General features: G+C 43.1%; 1 protein-coding gene across 3 annotated transcripts in view; it reads right to left on the reverse strand.

The window, feature by feature from the left end:
• Positions 1–15,293, reverse strand: part of LOC143293565 (sensorin-A-like) — a 54,240-nt gene extending 38,947 nt beyond the window's left edge. Inside the window, exon 1 of one of the 3 annotated variants that reach the window (XM_076604546.1) lies at positions 15,161–15,293. The gene's annotated coding sequence lies outside the window, so the exon portion shown is untranslated. Of the gene's footprint in view, positions 1–14,946; positions 15,094–15,160 lie in introns of those variants that run through there. The other 2 variants (XM_076604554.1, XM_076604564.1) reach the window with 2 other exon arrangements.
• Between the last annotated feature and the right edge of the window lie 2,207 nt (positions 15,294–17,500).

A 17,500-nucleotide genomic window follows, 5' to 3' on the forward strand; every position in this document is an offset into this window, starting at 1 on the left:
CTCTCCCCTTGATTTAATGTGTCCGTTGTGCAAAAGTGGAAATGAAGATGACCTACATTTTGTTTCATGTTGTCCTGCTGTAACTAGTTTGAGAGTACAATATATCCCACCTACTTTGTTTGTTTGTTTGTTTTTGTTTTCGTTTTTGTTTAGATATCACAATCAATTTCTTTTAAGTGTATTTCCGGCGTCTGGAAGAGAAAGCGTCATAGGGATTTAGACAATATATTTGTACAAGGCATTGCAATTCAGATCTGCTGCAACTTCATAATTTTCATGATTGACTGTGCTTGTTTGTATATTGTACCCCTTCATGAGGGGCAGTGGTCTTTATATATGAATAAATCATCTGCATCCGCATCTCTCTCTCTCTCTCTCTCTCTCTCTCTCTCTCTCTCGCTCGCTCGCTCTCTCGGTCTCTCCCTCTGTGCGGTTTATTAGGATTCTTGGCTTCTTTTTTTTCTGTTGTATGGACATTTTATTTTGGTTTTCATTTCTTATTTACTTGTGTATTTATTTTATTTTGGGGGAGGTTCTTTTTCTAATTTTTTCTTCTTTTTTTTCTTTTTTCGCTGTTGTTCTCATTTTCACTTCATGTCGCCAAGACAGTATTGCTAATGACATGAAATTTTTTTCAGTGCTCTCTCTCTCTCTCTCTCTCTCTCTCTCTCTCTCTCTCTCTCTGTCTGTCTGTCTGCCTCACCCCTTCTCTATCTATCTCCCTATCTCTTCCTCACCTCTTCTCTATCTCCCTAACTCTGCCTCACCCCCCCTCTCTCTCTCCCTATCTCTGCATCGCCCCTCTCTATCTCCCTATCTCTGCCTCACCCCCTATCTCCCTATCTCTGCCTCACCCCCCTCTATATCTCCCTATCTCTGCCTCACCCCTCTCTATCTCCCTATCTCTGCCTCACCCTTCTCTATCTATCTCCCTATCTCTGCCTCACCCCTCTCTATCTATCTCCCTATCTCTGCCTCACCCCTCTCTATCTATCTCCCTATCTCTGCCTCACCCCTCTCTATCTATCTCCCTATCTCTGCCTCACCCCTCTCTATCTATCTCCCTATCTCTGCCTCACTCCCTCTCTATCTATCTCCCTATCTTTGCCTCACTCCCTCTCTATCTCCCTAACTCTGCCTCACCCCCTCTCTATCTCTCTATCTGCCTCACCCCCTCTCTATCTATCTCCCTATCTCTGCCTCACTCCTCTCTGTCTCCCTATCTCTGCATCACCCCTCTCTATCTCCCTATCTCTGCCTCACGTCTCTCTATCTATCTCCCTATCTCTGCCTCACCCCGCTCTCTATCTCCCTAACTCTGCCTCACCCCCTCTCTATCTATCTCCCTATCTCTGCCTCACCCCGCTATCTCCCTAACTCTGCCTCACCCCCTCTCTATCTATCTCCTTATCTCTGCCTCACCCCCTCTCTATCTCCCTATCTCTGCCTCACCCCCTATCTCTCTCTCTATCTCTGTCTCACCCCCTCTCTCTGTCCCTATCTCTGCCTCATCCCCTCTCTATCTCCCTATCTCTGACACACACTCTTTCTATCTCCCTATCTCTGCATCACCCCCTCTGTATCTATCTCCCTATCTCTGACACACACTCTTTCTATCTCCCTATCTCTGCATCACCCCTCTCTATCTCTCTATCTCTGCCTCGCCCCTCTCTTATCTCCCTATCTCTGCCTCACCAATTCTCTATCTCCCTATCTCTGCCTCACGCCCTCTCTATCTCTCTTTCTCTCCCTCTCTGCCTCCCCCACCCTCTCTCTCTCTCTCTCTCTCCCTTTTCTTTCCTAACCCAACAACATTAGTCTTGATTTGTTTATGTGTATTTTTCTTTCATTACCGCCATGCTTATGTCTTTATCATCATTTGGTATTGTGTAGTGTAGACCCAATTTAAACCAGGGACTGCACAAAGAAATGCACAGCGCAAATCATCGTAATCTCTCTCTCTCTCTCTCTCTCTCTCTCTCTCTCTCGCTCGCTCGATGTCTTTCTCCAAGTTCGTAAAATTCAAAGTGAGGGTTTTTTCCAAGCGTTACAATTTATAGCGACTGCTGTGTTTAAACGCTGTATTTTGACAAATGTAGAAATGTTTGCGTCCACTTTCTTGATGTTGTTTTTGTAGGTGGTGTACATATTTTTGCTAATATTTATATGGTGTTATATAAGCTTAGCGAAGTAAATGAACTGTAAACAAAAGCAAAACAGATAAGGTGGCAAAACTTGCAAACACACTAATCACACGAATCAGATAGAGAGGGGTGGGGGGAGAGACAGAGACAGACAGTTAAAGAAATAGAGAGACAGAAAGAGACTAACAAAGATAGAGAGAGAGGGGAGAGAGAGTGGGGAACAGAGACAGAGAAAAAAAGCGAGAAAGAGAGAGAGAGAGGAACTGAGAGAGAGAGTTTCAGTTTCAGTTTCAGTAGCTCAAGGAGGCGTCACTGCGTTCGGACAAATCCATATACGCTACACCACATCTGCCAAGCAGATGCCTGACCAGCGGCGTAGCCCAACGCGCTTAGTCAGGCCTTGAGGAGAGAGAGAGAGAGATGAATTTTAATGAGACAGACAGACAAATGTTGTAAAACGAAAATTCTTTCTCGCTTTATTGAATGTTCATTTACGAACTGATAATCAGTCAAGGAAAAGGAGCAAGGACTACAGTGGAAAAACAGAAAGTGTGTGGGATGATGGACAAAGAACCTAAAATGCAACGTGAAACTTCCTCTTTTTTTAATTTTTTTTTAATCGTTAACTTGACTCCATAAACAAATTGCTCCTGATCTCCGGAAGATCACAGAGAAGAGAATGAAATAGAAACTGTTTTTGGGTGTGGAAGTGGGGGGGTAGTGGGTGCGGGGGGTGGGGGGGGGCGTGATTTTCAAGTCAGATTAAGATTCCTTCATGCTGATGATCAAATTCGATTTATTCTGTTGTATACGAAAGGCTTCGGCAATGAACCGACAAGGGAAAAAAAAAGAATAAAAATCTAAAACCCACACATCAGAATCTTTCTTTTAATTTCTTTTTCAAATTCTCTCTCTCTCTCTCTCTCTCTCTCTCTCTCTTTCTCTCTCTCTCTACATGTATATGCGTACATGTTTTTGTGTCTCTTAGAACAACGGCAGATGTGTAAGTCGGCCAAAGTGCTAATATTCATTCATTCATTCATTCATTCATTCATTCATTCATTCATTCTCTCTGTGCGTGCGCGCGCGCGCGCGTGTGCGTGTGTGTGTGTGTGTGTGTGTGCGTGTGCAAGTAAGCGAGGTTGTTTTGTTTTAATAACCATCTAAAGTTTTCATTTCCATTTTTAAATCCGCCCATAAATTAGGAAAGAAGGGAAGTATCCAGGATTGTTGACAACAAAAGACACAAAGGATTTTTTTTTTTTTTTTTCACATGAAGAAGTTTCATGCTGAAAACAAATCGGTCAAGAGGAGTTTCTATTTCATCGGCTTTTCTAATGCGTGTTTTCATCTTCTATAAACTAATCATTCTGCTCGCTTAAACATGTGAAGCGTTTAAGTAGAGCAGAACCTTTGCTGGGTTTTTTTGTTGTTGTTGTTGTTGTTGGTTGGTTGGTTGGTTGGTTGGTTTGTTGTTGTTATTGTTGTTTTTCATTTGGTTTTAGCTTGATTTAATCAACACCTGCATTGATTCGCTTGACTTGGGCTAGTTTTCCCCTTCAGTGTGATAATAGTTTCACCAGAGCTATGTCAACAATTTTGTCAACCCTGTTTTGTTAATGATGAGGGCTTTGAGAAACTGTTTCTGTTTATTGTATTTTGTTTCTGGTGCTGAACAGTTCTACTTTCGCTTTTCCTGACGTACGCCCCATTGTTCACATGAGTTTCTATTCCATATTCTATTCCAGACCTATGAGAAATACTTTGTTTTCAATTCTATTTGTGCGCCATGTTTAGGTTTTCTATTTTATGTTTAATACTGTGGCTAAGTCCTCTTCCTGGACCTTTGGAAACATTTCAAGGTAGCACGACAACAAATATTGAAAAAAAAAAAACCAACACCTGTTCTGTGTTCTTCATTCTGACCTCTGAAGAAAGAGAAATTACATTTCCTTTGGACCTCCCTACGTCTCCCTGGACATTGAATTTGCACCTGTTGATGTTCTCACGTGATTTGATAAGTGAGAAATAAATCCACAGCCCCCCTCCCTCCCCCCCTCCTCCCAAATAAAGATGAAAGAAAGACATCAAGACCGAGACAGAGACAGACAGAGAGACAGATAGAAAGACGGAGAGAGAGGGGGGGGGGGGCATAATGTGTGAAGTTTTACGTTGATTTTAATTGATTGGCTCTAAAGGTCAACCTTTCAACAACAACCAAAAAAAACACACACACAAATACAAATAGATGAACAAGAATAGAAAAGGGCAAAAACAATATTTAAAAAAAAAGAAGGAGAATAAAAGAGAGAAAGGCAAAGTGAGGTAGAGAAAAAGACACAGACAGACAGACAGACAGACAGACAGACAGACAGAGACAGAGACAGACAGGCAGAGACACGGAGAGAGAAACAGAATGGAAATTGGTTAAAAAAAATAGTTATTTTCTGATGGTAGTTGAGTAAGCAATCAGTGATTTTTTTTCCATCCAGCCACCAATAAAGGACAAAAAAGAAAGAAAGAAAGAAGCATCACCATATCGAAGTTGAAGTGGAGTTCAGATGGGTAGGTCATTAATAGTTTCACGTGAAGTTTATGTCACTTATTTTACTCGCTTGCTTGTTTGCTTGCTTCCTTGCTTGCTTGCTGGCTTGCTTAGTGGCCATCGTTCTCTCTCGCACGTAGGGCAGCGATGTCTGTTGGTGTTTCCGAAACACTTTGTATTTCATGTGACCGGGCTGTTCGCCCTGTGCTCAACCCCCCAGCCTTCAGGACCTGTGGATCGCTCTTTGACTGGCCTCTCCCCTTCGACCTGTCCGGCTCTCGCAGGTGGCCGTCCCAGGAACATAAGCTCCCACCAGCATAGCTCTAGGGGTCCATAGCTTCGCCAGCCACCACTACTCACCCCTCAGCTCCCACCCCAACAAGGTGGCACTTCTTTGGTCACCTGTTTACACAGGTGGTCAAAGACGGGGATTTCTTACAACGCTATCTTTCGTTTCATCCGTTTGATCATAGTTGATGAAAACATTTCGGAAAGTGTGAAAGACAGGACATTGACTCTCTCTCTCTCTCTCTCTCTCTCTCTCTCTCTCTCTCTCTCTCTCTTTCTCTCTCTCTCTCTCTCACACACACACACACACACACACACACACACACACACACACACGCACACGGAGAGCGATTGCTACAGTGCAGCACTACCTCTTTTCTGCCTGCAAGTATAATTGTTTTTCCAACCAAAGTCATTTTTTCTCCTACATAATTTTGCCAGTGAACAACCCTTCTGTTTTCGTGGGACGTCTTTCACGTGCGCTATACACAAACTACATACGGGACCTCGCCTTATCGTCTCATCCGAATGACTAGAGCCCAGACCACCACTCAAGGTCTTGTCGAGGGGAAGAAAATACTGGCGAGAGAAGGACTTGATCCCGTGTCCTCAGATTCTCTCGCTTCCTAAGCGGACGCGTTACCAGCAGGCCACCACTCCTCTTCATGCCCAGTGTCCCTCCTCCATCCTCTGAACATGGCCCAGCTATTTGAGACCTTGCAAGCTTCGGACATACTAACATCAGGCTTAGTTAACCATAACCACAATTATACAATATGGGATTGAAGGACAAGTTCAAAGTATTTTCAGAGAGCAGCACAGATATAATCCGCTTATAGCGGATGTTCACATTTGGTTATCAGGTTCTCTTGTGATTCAGGGGGATTTGGTGTTTGTTTTATGTTGTTGCTGTTGTTGTTGCTTTTTTTCCGTAGGAAGTTCCTGTGTTTGTTCGTCTATGCCTTTCAGTTAGCTGTGTGCACGAAGCGCTGCATTAGGTTGATGTTGTGTTCCCTTGTAGGGGCCAGACTTAATGTACTTGTTTGCTGTTGATGAAATGCTTTTTCTTTAACTGTATTTGTTTTCATTTATAGTTCAGAAAGGAAATACTTATGCTCTACATTGAAGCTACATTGTAGCATACGTCTGTTATAAAGAGAAGTGGTCTGTCAAGTAATGGGGAATCAGTCAATGTACTATAGGGATTATTTTTTATAACGGATCTCACTCATCATAAACATTACATTCTAAAAATATTAATATGACTCACGGCAAAGGCTATTGTGTTTTACACGCGATGTGAAGATCGTACACCATCTACATAAACTACTCTGAATCCAAGGCCATCATTAAGGCCAAGCTGCAGAACAAGTGGAAGCAGCAGCATCCATGCCACAACAGAGCAGACCTGTACTACCTGCTGACTCGTCGAGAGCAGGTAGCCATTTTCAGGCTCAGGACAGGCCACAACCGCCTGAAACACCACCTATACACGAAACTCCGTATCGGCGACACAGAGCAGTGCCAGACAAAAGAACATCTGCTGCAGTCCTGCCCGCTCCGCCAAGCGCCCCGAGAGAAAGCCTGGCCCGACCCAATCCCAGCGGCCCGGAAGCTCTACGGAGGACTGGAGGACCTGCAATGTACTGCCGCCTTTGTCGAGGAGACGGGGGAATCCATCTGATAAATGACGAACGAGACAACAATTCATCATAAACATTACATTCTAAAATATGACTCATGGCAAAGGCTATTGTGTTTTACACGCGACGTGAAGATCGTACACTATCTACATTCGCCCAAGTGATCGCCTGTCAGTAAAAGTGACACTGAAGTGTGATTCGCAAATATGCATATCCAGCTGATGCACTGATTGCAACGGAAGCTCGGGGTGATAATGAATTATATATTATTGGAAGGAGGCGAACGAGGCCACAAGATTTTATTTAGGGTTTGCGCAAGGCCTTATATCACTTTCTTCATAGTGTCCATGAACCACCGTGCGCGTCTGATGTTACCACGAGAACCCGTCTCTGCTTTCCCAGTTTCTACATTTACTGTTCGGTGCAAACAAAGAAACGGCAAGTTCGCAGGTTTTTTGTTTTTGTTTGTTTGGTTTTTTGTGGGGTTTTTTGTTGTTGTTGTTGTTGTTTGTTTGTTTTTTAATGAGCGTGCATGTTCACGGATTCGAACAATGAGAAGCATTCTAGTTGTTTTTTGTTTTTGGGGCTTTTCTTTTCTTTTTTCTTTTTTTTTTTAGCGTTCATGCCAAAGAAATAGTGCTAAGAAATGTTCGAACAGGCTTACTGCCAGTCAGTAACTTTCGTAATGTGCACACTTGACAAGTCGAGGAAAATAGAATAAACGCGTCTGATCCCGAGTGATTATCGTGTATCAGTTGGACTTTTTGTTACCATTTATCGGAACCAAAAAGTCGCGATGAAAAAGTTTAAAACCTTGATAGTCCAGTATTATGTGTGTAAGAATCGAAATGCCGATCGATGTGAGCTGCTTAGATGGAACTGTTCCGTTTCAAGCACACATCTTTCGGTTCTACAAACACTCGTTTCTGATGGTAAGCAAATACATGATCTGGATCGAACCACGTGCGTTCTGTACACGGGGCCTCGGTTCATCAACTCATCCGAATGCCTAGACGCTCTTTTTTTTTATTTTCCAGTTAAACATGGGAGAAAGGGCGAGGCCAGTATTCGAACCCAGACCCCCACGGACACTATTTGCAGATAAGCATCTTCACCATTCTGTCATTTCTTCCGCAGTGAAACAATGACCAGAGAGATGCAAAAATTCTTCACCATGCTATAAATATGAATGCCTTGCCAGAGAAAAAGAACAGCGTGATTTAACGAGACCTGCAACGCGTTCCAGCTAATCTTGATTGCTCGTCTGCTTCGGGTCGCTGGCTGTGTGTGCTTTATATTTACAACTTCCAAAAACCCCAAGCGGCTTTGTATATAATGATTAGCGTTCTATCTGAACTTGTAAATACTCGTGAAGAGTAAGTAATTAAGGAGGGGCGAGTTAGAGAATGAAAACAGGATGGATGGGGAAGACTGATGTGTGTGTGTGTGTGTGTGTGTGTGTGTGTGTGTGTGTGTGTGTGTGTGTGTGTGTGTGTGTGAATGAAAGTTCTGCTGATGTATGCCAGTTGTTACATTTTTTTTCCATCGCTGCTGTGCTTTGATTAGAATAGTGCCTAGCCTACATAACTAGAGAAATGTCTGGATTTTGTTTGTTTGTTGGAAAGAATGGGGGTGTGGTGTGATATTGTTGAATATGTTCGTATAATACGACTAAAGTATGAACTGTTTTGTTGTTGTTGTTGTTTTGTTTTTTAGGCAAGTTTTGGGGTTATTTTCTCTTTGTCCGTAGTGTGCAAAACATGCCCAGTTCTCTCTACCAGAGGTCAGAAAGCCGTTTGGTCTGGTGAACCTATCTTGTCATCAGCTTGACTGCAAAGTACACAGGAGTTGGAATAAGGCACGCTGAGATAAGTTTTTGAATTCACTCAGATTATAAACAAATACCACCAGCATAGTTCTTGCCTTAGCATCAAATCCAAATGGAACAAAATGTACACAACTTCAAGTCGGTGATGCTTACGCTACCGATTCAGCTAGCACACAGGTAAATAAAAGGTACATTGGAACAAACCCAGACACTTCCTCAAAAAAGGAAGCGCTGGGCCTGTCCTTATACCAAACCACTAGCTGAATCGGTAGCGTAAGCATCACTGACTTGAAGTTGTGTACCTTGTGTAATGGAGAGAGTTACCACTCTTTACTATTTGTTAACCATTTCATCTCCTGGCCTCATTATTTGTTAATTTCCAAATGGAACAAAGACTAAGACGACCAAATCGATCACGTGATCAGAGAACGGGGACAGACGGCATAGGGGGAGGGGGGGGATAGAGAGGGGAGTAAAGAGAGGAGAGATGAATAGAAAGATACAAAGATAGACACAGAAAGAGTGACAGACACAGAGACAATGACACAGGCAGAGGGAGAAACAGGAAAACACATGCGCGCGCGCGGGCGCGCAAGCACGCATGCATACACATACATACACACACACGCGCGCGCGCGCGCGCGAGAGAGAGAGAGAGAGAGAGAGAGAGAGAGAGAGAGAGAGAGAGGAGATATAAAGATACACAGGCAGAGAGAGAGAGAGAGATACAGAAAGAGGACAGACTAATGGGGAGAAAGAGTGTTGTATAGTCAACTGTATAGTGAGAGAGGGAAATAAGAACACACACACACACACACACACACACACACACACCGTACAGAGAAAGAGAAAGCGATACAGAGAGAGGACAGACTGTAATGGGGAGAAAGAGAGTGTTGCATAGTCAACTGTATAGTGAAGGAGGTAGAGAAGAACACACACACACACACACAGGGAGAGAGAGAGAGAGAGAGAGAGAGAGAGAGAGCTTGAAGAAGACAGAAAGAGGGAGGAAGTTGCAGTGAACGTGTGTCGAACGAGGAGAAAATCAGAGCTGGCCAACCAATCTGCCATTCCTTTGAGCCGCCCTGTGCATTAATAGAAGCCTATTACTGGTCCAAGATTTTTAGGAAAGCTCATATTCAAGATTAATGGCACCCGGGCTTAATGTCCATCATATCACAATCACACTGAACCCTTAAAAAAAAAAAAGAGGGAAAAGAAAAGGCAGGCAAGGAAAGGTAAGAAAAAAAAGTTAGACACACTAGGCAGACAGGCAGGAAGACACACACACAACACAACCCTCTCTCTCTCTCTCTCTCTCTCTCACACACACACACACACACACACACACACACACACACACACACACACACACACATTGAGTCAGAGGTAGAGAGATAGACAGAGTCAGATCAGACGGAGAGACAGAGACTGGCAGAGACAGAGAGAGGCCAAAGTCAGACGACGAGGACCAGCTTTGACGAGTGTGTAGTTCAGTATTTGATGTCGCTCATCTTTTGGGGGGGTCTTGACTGTGGCTGGATGAAGAAAGACATGCAGCCAACGCACAGATTAATGCTCAAATGAAGGAATGAGGCAGTGATCTTCAGCTGGTCATTTATTCATTCGTTTTGTTCGTGTATCAGCCCACCCCACCCTCCCACCCATCTACCCGTCCGTATGTCTATCCATCCATCCATCCATCCATCTTTCTATCCATGCGTCCACCATCCGTCCATCCATCTTTCTATCCATCCATCCATCCATCCGCCATCCGTCCATCCATCTTTCTATCCATCTATCCGCCATCCGTCCATCCATCTTTCTATCCATCCATCCACCATCCGTCCATCCATCTTTCTATCCATCCATCCATCCATCCGCCATCCGTCCATCCATCTTTCTATCCATTCATCCATCCATCCACCATCCGTCCATCCATCTTTCTATCCATACATCCTTCTATCCATCCATTCACCCATCCACCACCGTCCTTTCATTTTTAGTGTCTGCTTTTCTATCCTCTTTCTTTCTTTCCTTCATTCTCTTTTGAAGACCTATTTCTTTTTTCTTTTCTTTTTTTCTTTTCTTTTTTTGCATTGTGATGATTTTCCTTTTCATCTTTGTTTCATTTCCCTGATATTTGTTGTTTATTTCCAGTTTAAGTGGGGGCAGGGGAGGGGTGTTTGTTTTACCTGTTCAACAGCTTTTCCCCCGTTTCCTTCTTTTCTTTTGTTTCCTTGTTTCTTTCCTTATCACATCGGGGATCACTCGTAAGGTTTTCTATTGTTTCCAGTCTGCAGTATGCTTTTACAATCTACCCACCTAATTCAGGCCAAGACGAAACAAAAATGGTGATAAAGAAAATTCAGCGGGATCTGGAGCTTCCAATGTCACAGGTTTCCGTATGGACGAAAGACGTCCAATGGTGAAAAGTTAAACACCGAAGTCAAGACATTTTTCAATGTGGGCGAAAGAGCTTCAGTTTCAATTTCAAATTTCTCAAGGAGGCGTCACTGTGTTCGGACAAATCCATACACGCTACTTCACATGTGCTAGACAGATGCCTGACAGCAGCATAACCCAACGCGCTTGTCAGGCCTTGAGTGCATGCTTATTTGAGTACCTATCAGAGTGGATTTCTTTTTACATAATTTCGCCAGAGGACAACACTCTCGTTGCCATGGGTTCTTTTTCTGTGCGCCAAGTGCGTGCTGCACACGGAACCTCGGTTTATGGTCTCATCTTAAGACTTAACGCTCAGTTTGATTTTCCAGTCAAACGTAGGAGAAAGGGCGAGAGCGGGATTCGAACTCACACTCTCACGGACTCTCTGTAATAGCAGCTGAACGTCTTAACCATTCTGCCACCTTCCTCCCTCGAAAGAACATCAACCAAAAACTCAGGCTTGTTTCCGGGGCGACTGCTTGGGCTAAAGGCGAGCATTGTTGCCCGCGGAAAATGCTATCCATATGCGCTGCACGATAATGAATGCGCAGCCCGTGTAAAACACAGATTCAGCAGAAATTGGATTCAAGCTAGTGCTGCTTTTGCTGGACAAGACACGGGAAACTCCCATGGGGCACATGGCAATGTTAAATACATCATACAACGACATGGTATGTGGCAATGTGCTCATAATCAGTCACAATAGTACTACACACTGATCAGCTAAGAGACATTTGAAGGAATAAAAACTATTCATTAAAAACATACAAAAGGTTCAGCGTCGTTCACTGCACACATGTCAGAGACAAATGGGCATTTATCCCAAACTCAAACACGTGGTGGTGTAGTGGTAACGTGTCCGCCTAGGAAGCAAGAGAACCTAAGCGCGCGGGATCAAATCCTAAGCTTGGCATCATTTTTCTCTCCCTCTACAAGACCTTCAGTGGTGGTCTGCACGTCAACCAGTCGGGTGTGACGATAAACCGAGGTCCCGTGTGTAGCATGCACTCAGCGCACGTAAAGGAACTCACGACAAAAAAAAGAGTTGACCCCAACAAACTATCATGGTAATATCCACTCAAATATACATGACTGCGCGAGAAGCGCGTGTGTGTTTGTGTGTGTGTTCGTGTGTATTTATATGCCTGCGCGTGTGTGACTGCTTGACTGAAACCTGACTGCATGACACAGGAAACAAATGATGAGCACCTAAAGGCAGCTGTCCCTTGGTTCTACCCATGCAGGCAGTATGTTATTCAAATGACTCCCGTGACGGGCGCAATAGCCCAGTGGTTAAAGCGTTGGACTTTCAATCTCAGGGTCCCGGGTTCGAATCACGGTGACGGCGCCTGGTGGGTAAAGGGTGGAGATTTTTACGATCTCCCAGGTCAATATATGTGCAGACCTGCTAGTGCCTGAACCCCCTTCGTGTGTATATGCAAGCAGAAGATCAAATACGCACGTTAGAGATCCTGTAATCCATGTCAGCGTTCGGTGGGTTACGGAAACAAGAACATTCCCAGCATGCACACCCCCGAAAGCGGAGTATGGCTGCCTATATTGCGGGGTAAAAACGGTCATACACGTAAAAGCCCACTCGTGTGCATACGAGTGAACGTGGGAGTTGCAGCCCACGAACGCAGAAGAAGAAGAAGAAGAAGAAATGACTCCCGTGTTTGTAAAGCCTTAGAGCTTGGCCTCTGACAGAGGATAGGTGTTATTTAAGTATCCATATCAATCAAGCAATCTGCCCGGTTACTCACAGCAGTTCCAAACCAACCTATTTTGTTTTTTATGTATGAATGGATGTATGAACAGCCGTATGGACAAATGTAAGAACAGATTTTTATATATGTGCTATGTTCTGTTCTGTAGAGTGAACAGTGTTGTTGTCGTTTTGTTTCCTTATTTTTTGTTTTTGTGTGGAAACAAATCTGCTCAAACTCTGGTGACTCTTTTGCTCTGGAAACGTTTTTCATTTTTGTTTTTTTTATTTGTTGTTTTGAATAGCGCAATCGCTATACCTTGATAGCTCTGTTCATGTTCCTATAATAGAATGCGTTCTCACAGATGCCTTAGTGTACAGGACACGTCCGTGCATGCTGCTGTCATCCGTGTAAAGGTTGAAATAAATATTTTATCGATACTCTGTGCTGTAAAGTCTCACGTCTGTATAAAGAATCAAGTCGTACATTACAGTTAACAACCACTCAACAACCGCAGGAGTTCATGTTACTTTTTAACATTTCTTTTTCTTTTCTTTATTGAAGGGGGGCATGTTTCTTATATCTCTTCACACACATTGATGATTGCAGACTTTTCGTTAAAGTGCTAATTTTCATATTTGAATGTTATTGTTTCAAAAGGTAGGAGAGGAGTTTGGTTTGTTTTTTGTTTTTCTTTTAAGTATTCCTGGTATTCAGCCCAAATATGCAAGGTGTGATGGTTGATTGGTTTTAATGTGTCCATACCAGTTCATTCAGCCTTTAACTCTCTCCATACGAACGGCGAAAGAGACGACGTTAACAGCGTTTCACCCCAATTACCACCATCAAAATATTGCACGCGGAAGGCTCTTATACTGAAGAGGTGAATGTTGACAAAGAATACCACAATTCTGACGATGGAAGCTAAAGGTTGGGTCATTCAGACACCCACTGGACATCCGAGGGGTCTGTGTAGAGGAGAAGAGAGGACTGGCCGTACTAAGTGAGTTAAATCAACATAAAGTAGTTGCACTAACCGAGACAACAGCGAGACAGTGGAGGAAGAACAAGAGGGGATAAAAGGGGGATTACAGAGATTTTGTGACAGGAAGCCGAGGAAGGGGCTGAGGGTGTGAGGGTGGTGCGGGAGGAGGGAAGGGGTGTAGCAGGAATGAAAATGTCTCATGCTGCAAGTTTTGTAAACATCTCAACTCACTTCTTTTATGAAATAAAAACAATCTACAGCGTGATGACATTCAACAGAAATTAACATTTCTTTTCACTCTAATACAAAGCCATGAAAACGTATCTTTACACACACACACACACACACACACACACACACACACACACACATATATATATATATATATATATATATATATATATATATATTAATTACAGGTTCGTACTAGGGACTGTCAGTCAGACTTACACTCTAGGGGGAAAACTGAACGAAATTACTAGTTATAAGATTTTTTTTTAATCTAAGTGAAAAAATATCTCCATTTTCTATAAACTAAACAACAAAACCAGAACTTGTAATCATTGAAGCTATTATTGTTTATCTAGACGCGATCGATGTGGTTGTTGGCACTGGACATTTTTCATTCTTGGATGATTTAGTTTTCTTGGGATTTCGTTCACACCAACACAGCCCGTTCCTGATTGAAGATGTGTGCATGTCAAATTCTTGTTTCCTGTCATGTCTGACAGCGAAAGCGGTAATCTCCTGTGAGAATTTTGTCGTACAGCCTGTGCGCATGTTTAGCTGCTTGTTTTGTCAAGAGGTTGAACTTGTGTACGATTTTTGAAAAATAAAAGTGTTGGTTTTTTTTCTACTTCATCTTATGTTCTTACTTGTGTACGAATTTTAAAATAAAACTCTTTTACATATTTCTATTTCATCCCATGTGCTTACTTGTTCCATTTTAAGAATTACATAATTATGAATGAATTTTATTTGTAAAGCTTTTAAAACTTGCTTCTGCTTTTGCTATAGTACTTTTTTCTTTCTTTTTTGGGGGGTGTGGGGGGTGTATATTTTTCCATGAAGAATTTTGTTTTAAAACTGGCGATCAGAGTGGATCTGATAACAAAGATGCATGAGACAGAAATATCACATGTACTACATGATGAACAACACTGAGGGGGAAAAAAAGAAGAACATTTTGTCAAATCGGTTCTGACACTAAGTTCTATTCATTTGTGTGCTCTCTTATCATATACCTCCTCGTGTGTGCAACCAAAAGATTGATACACAGAAGCATACGGTAATTTTCAGTTGGTTACTGTTTCCAGAATAACAATAAACAGGTAAACTAACACTTCATCGACTTACCTCAAACAGAAGCTTGGGAATATAGGATCGGGTGTCAGCACGTCTGATGATAAATGGAAGTCTGACTGCAAACCAATGAATAAAACTGCTTCGAGAAGTTGCTTTCTTTTTCTTTTCCTTTGGGAATGAATCTAGCTTTTCTTGTCTTACAGCGCTGCTGTTTCCATTTATCCCTATAACAAGTTATAGCTGCAATACAAAAAAAAATACTCACTTTTTTTTCTGAACCAAGTCAGTTTCCCAGTACTGTGTTTTGTTCACGTTGGCCTGTTAGTTCTTCTCTCTCTCTCTCCTGACTTGTCAGTGGCAGTATTGTCCGGGCTTGAAAAGAAAGAGGCAAACGCCGCATGCGCAATTATTCGCGAGCAAATGGCTCCCGGACTTTCCCCGTCGATCCTCGGCTCTTTCCGTCGATACTGTGATTGGCCAAATGAGGTGTTCAGATGACTTCATTTGAATACGGCGTGCGACAAGGGAGGTAAGCCACAACGCTGGCAGGAACTTTGGTGGGATGATGCTGATGATGATGATGTGAATGGAGGGGATGGGTGGAAGGGGGGTGAGGTGGAAGGGGGAAGTGTGGGAGGAAGGGGTGGGGGGGACGTCAGCTCCCTTGTCAGCAAGTTCTAAGCACTTTCGCGGCTGGCCAATAACGCCATCAGAGCCCCAGTGATGTTAATGGGTATTTTGCGGATGTTTGCAATGTTAATGGGTCGAGCAACTGCCAGACTATAACTACTGGCCAGCTGAATATTTAAGCTATCTGCTGACTTAAAAACGCCTCTTCACATAGACGGTTCTGTTGACAAGGTCGGGGTGAGGTGGGCGGAGGGGAGGGGGAAGGATGATTTGTTCGCACTTGCTAATCGTAGCGCCAAGTGTGATGGCGTCATCAGCATTATACAAGCTCACGCACCTGCGACTCTCTAAAGAGCGGGGAACAGCACTTGCAGATCAGCCAGGCGACACTTCCGCTAATCCTCAGGATGTCGATACATTCAAATCAGTCCCTCGTGGACTCGGGGAGTGAGGCCGTTATTGACAGCTCCCTGTTCATCTCTTGATGTGAAGTGATTCTTGGCATGCATATGTATCCGAATTAGCAGCCCTGTTGTATCAGTTTCCTGTGAAGAAAAAAAGAAAAAAAAGAGTCTCCATGATACGTATTTCGGAATGCTCTCCCTGAGGTGAGCATATGTCGCCATGATGCTGTGCCATCCCCCTCTTTCTTCGGTTTTTTTTTTTTATATGTTTATTTATTGATGCCCCCCACCCCCTAATAGATTGTGTTGACATGTCACTCTCTGTTCCCATAGTTTCTTTCACACATACAACACCGATTATCATCAATTTGCTGTCTTTTGGAAAGACCTACAAGAACCACTGCATCATAGGCCAAAGGTCTAGTGAAACCCAGCCTCAACACAAATTTATTAAGCCCTCACCTCAGTACATGGTACTGGTATTTCTGGACGCAAGTCCTCTTTTTCACCGTTCGTGGACCGTAACTCCCACGTTCATTCGTAATTATTACAGGGCTTTTATGCACATGGCCGTTTTTAGCTTGGCAGCCATACTTTGTTTTCGCGGGTGAGCATGCATGCTGTGCATATTATTTGTGTTTCCATAACCCGCTAAATGCTGTCCTTGACAGTGTGCGTGTTTGATCTACATGTGTATACACACGAACAGGATTGATTTAGGCATTAGCAGGTTTAGAACCTATCATGACCTGGCAGATCATTTAAAACAAATGTACACCCTTAATTAAACCATGCAACAGATACCGGGATAGTACCCAGGATTGTCAATCTGAATGTACGACGCTCTTACCATGCACTCGACTATTGTGCTCATCTTTGAGGATGAATTATAATTGTGTAGAGTTTAGTTAAAGGAATCGATGGGGGGTGGGGGGGGGGAGGGGGTGTGTGTTTTTTTGTTGTTGTTGTTTTTTTTGTTTTGTTTTGTTTGTTTGTGTTGTTTTTTTTTGTTGTTGTTGTTGTTTTCGTGAGATGGTTTTTGATGTAATTAAGATACTTAAGCTTATACATAGGCTATATAGGTATTTTCGGTTAGGTATGGGAACTAATCATAAGCTTATACATGGGCCATATAGGTATTTTCAGTTAAGTATGGGAAGTAATCATAAGCTTATACATGGGCTAAAAAGGTATGTTTGGTTAGGCATGGGAAGTAATCAGCTACGTATAAACTGTCAGTCCACATTTAGAATTCGTTCTTTCGGAAGTGACCGTGTTTCAACACTGATAAGCTCAGCCAGCCATTTGGATTACAAAAAGTAGGACAGGTAATGATTGGTTAAACACAGTTCGGGTATTGGCATTCCCTTTACTTTACGCCCCTTACGCCACAAGCAAGTTAAGAGGTCTAAGAATAGCTCAGCACTAAAAGCTGACTCATTCACGTACCCTTCTTCCCTTCCTCCCCCCCCCTCCGCCCCCTCCCATCCTACCTCTCTGTGTTTGCCTGTCTGTCTGTCTGTCTCTCTCTCTCTCTCTGGACCTTGCATTTGGAATGAACTTCCTCTTTC

This window comes from Babylonia areolata, chromosome 1 (assembly GCF_041734735.1).
Source record: "Babylonia areolata isolate BAREFJ2019XMU chromosome 1, ASM4173473v1, whole genome shotgun sequence".
Taxonomy (NCBI): Eukaryota; Metazoa; Mollusca; class Gastropoda; order Neogastropoda; family Buccinidae; genus Babylonia; species Babylonia areolata.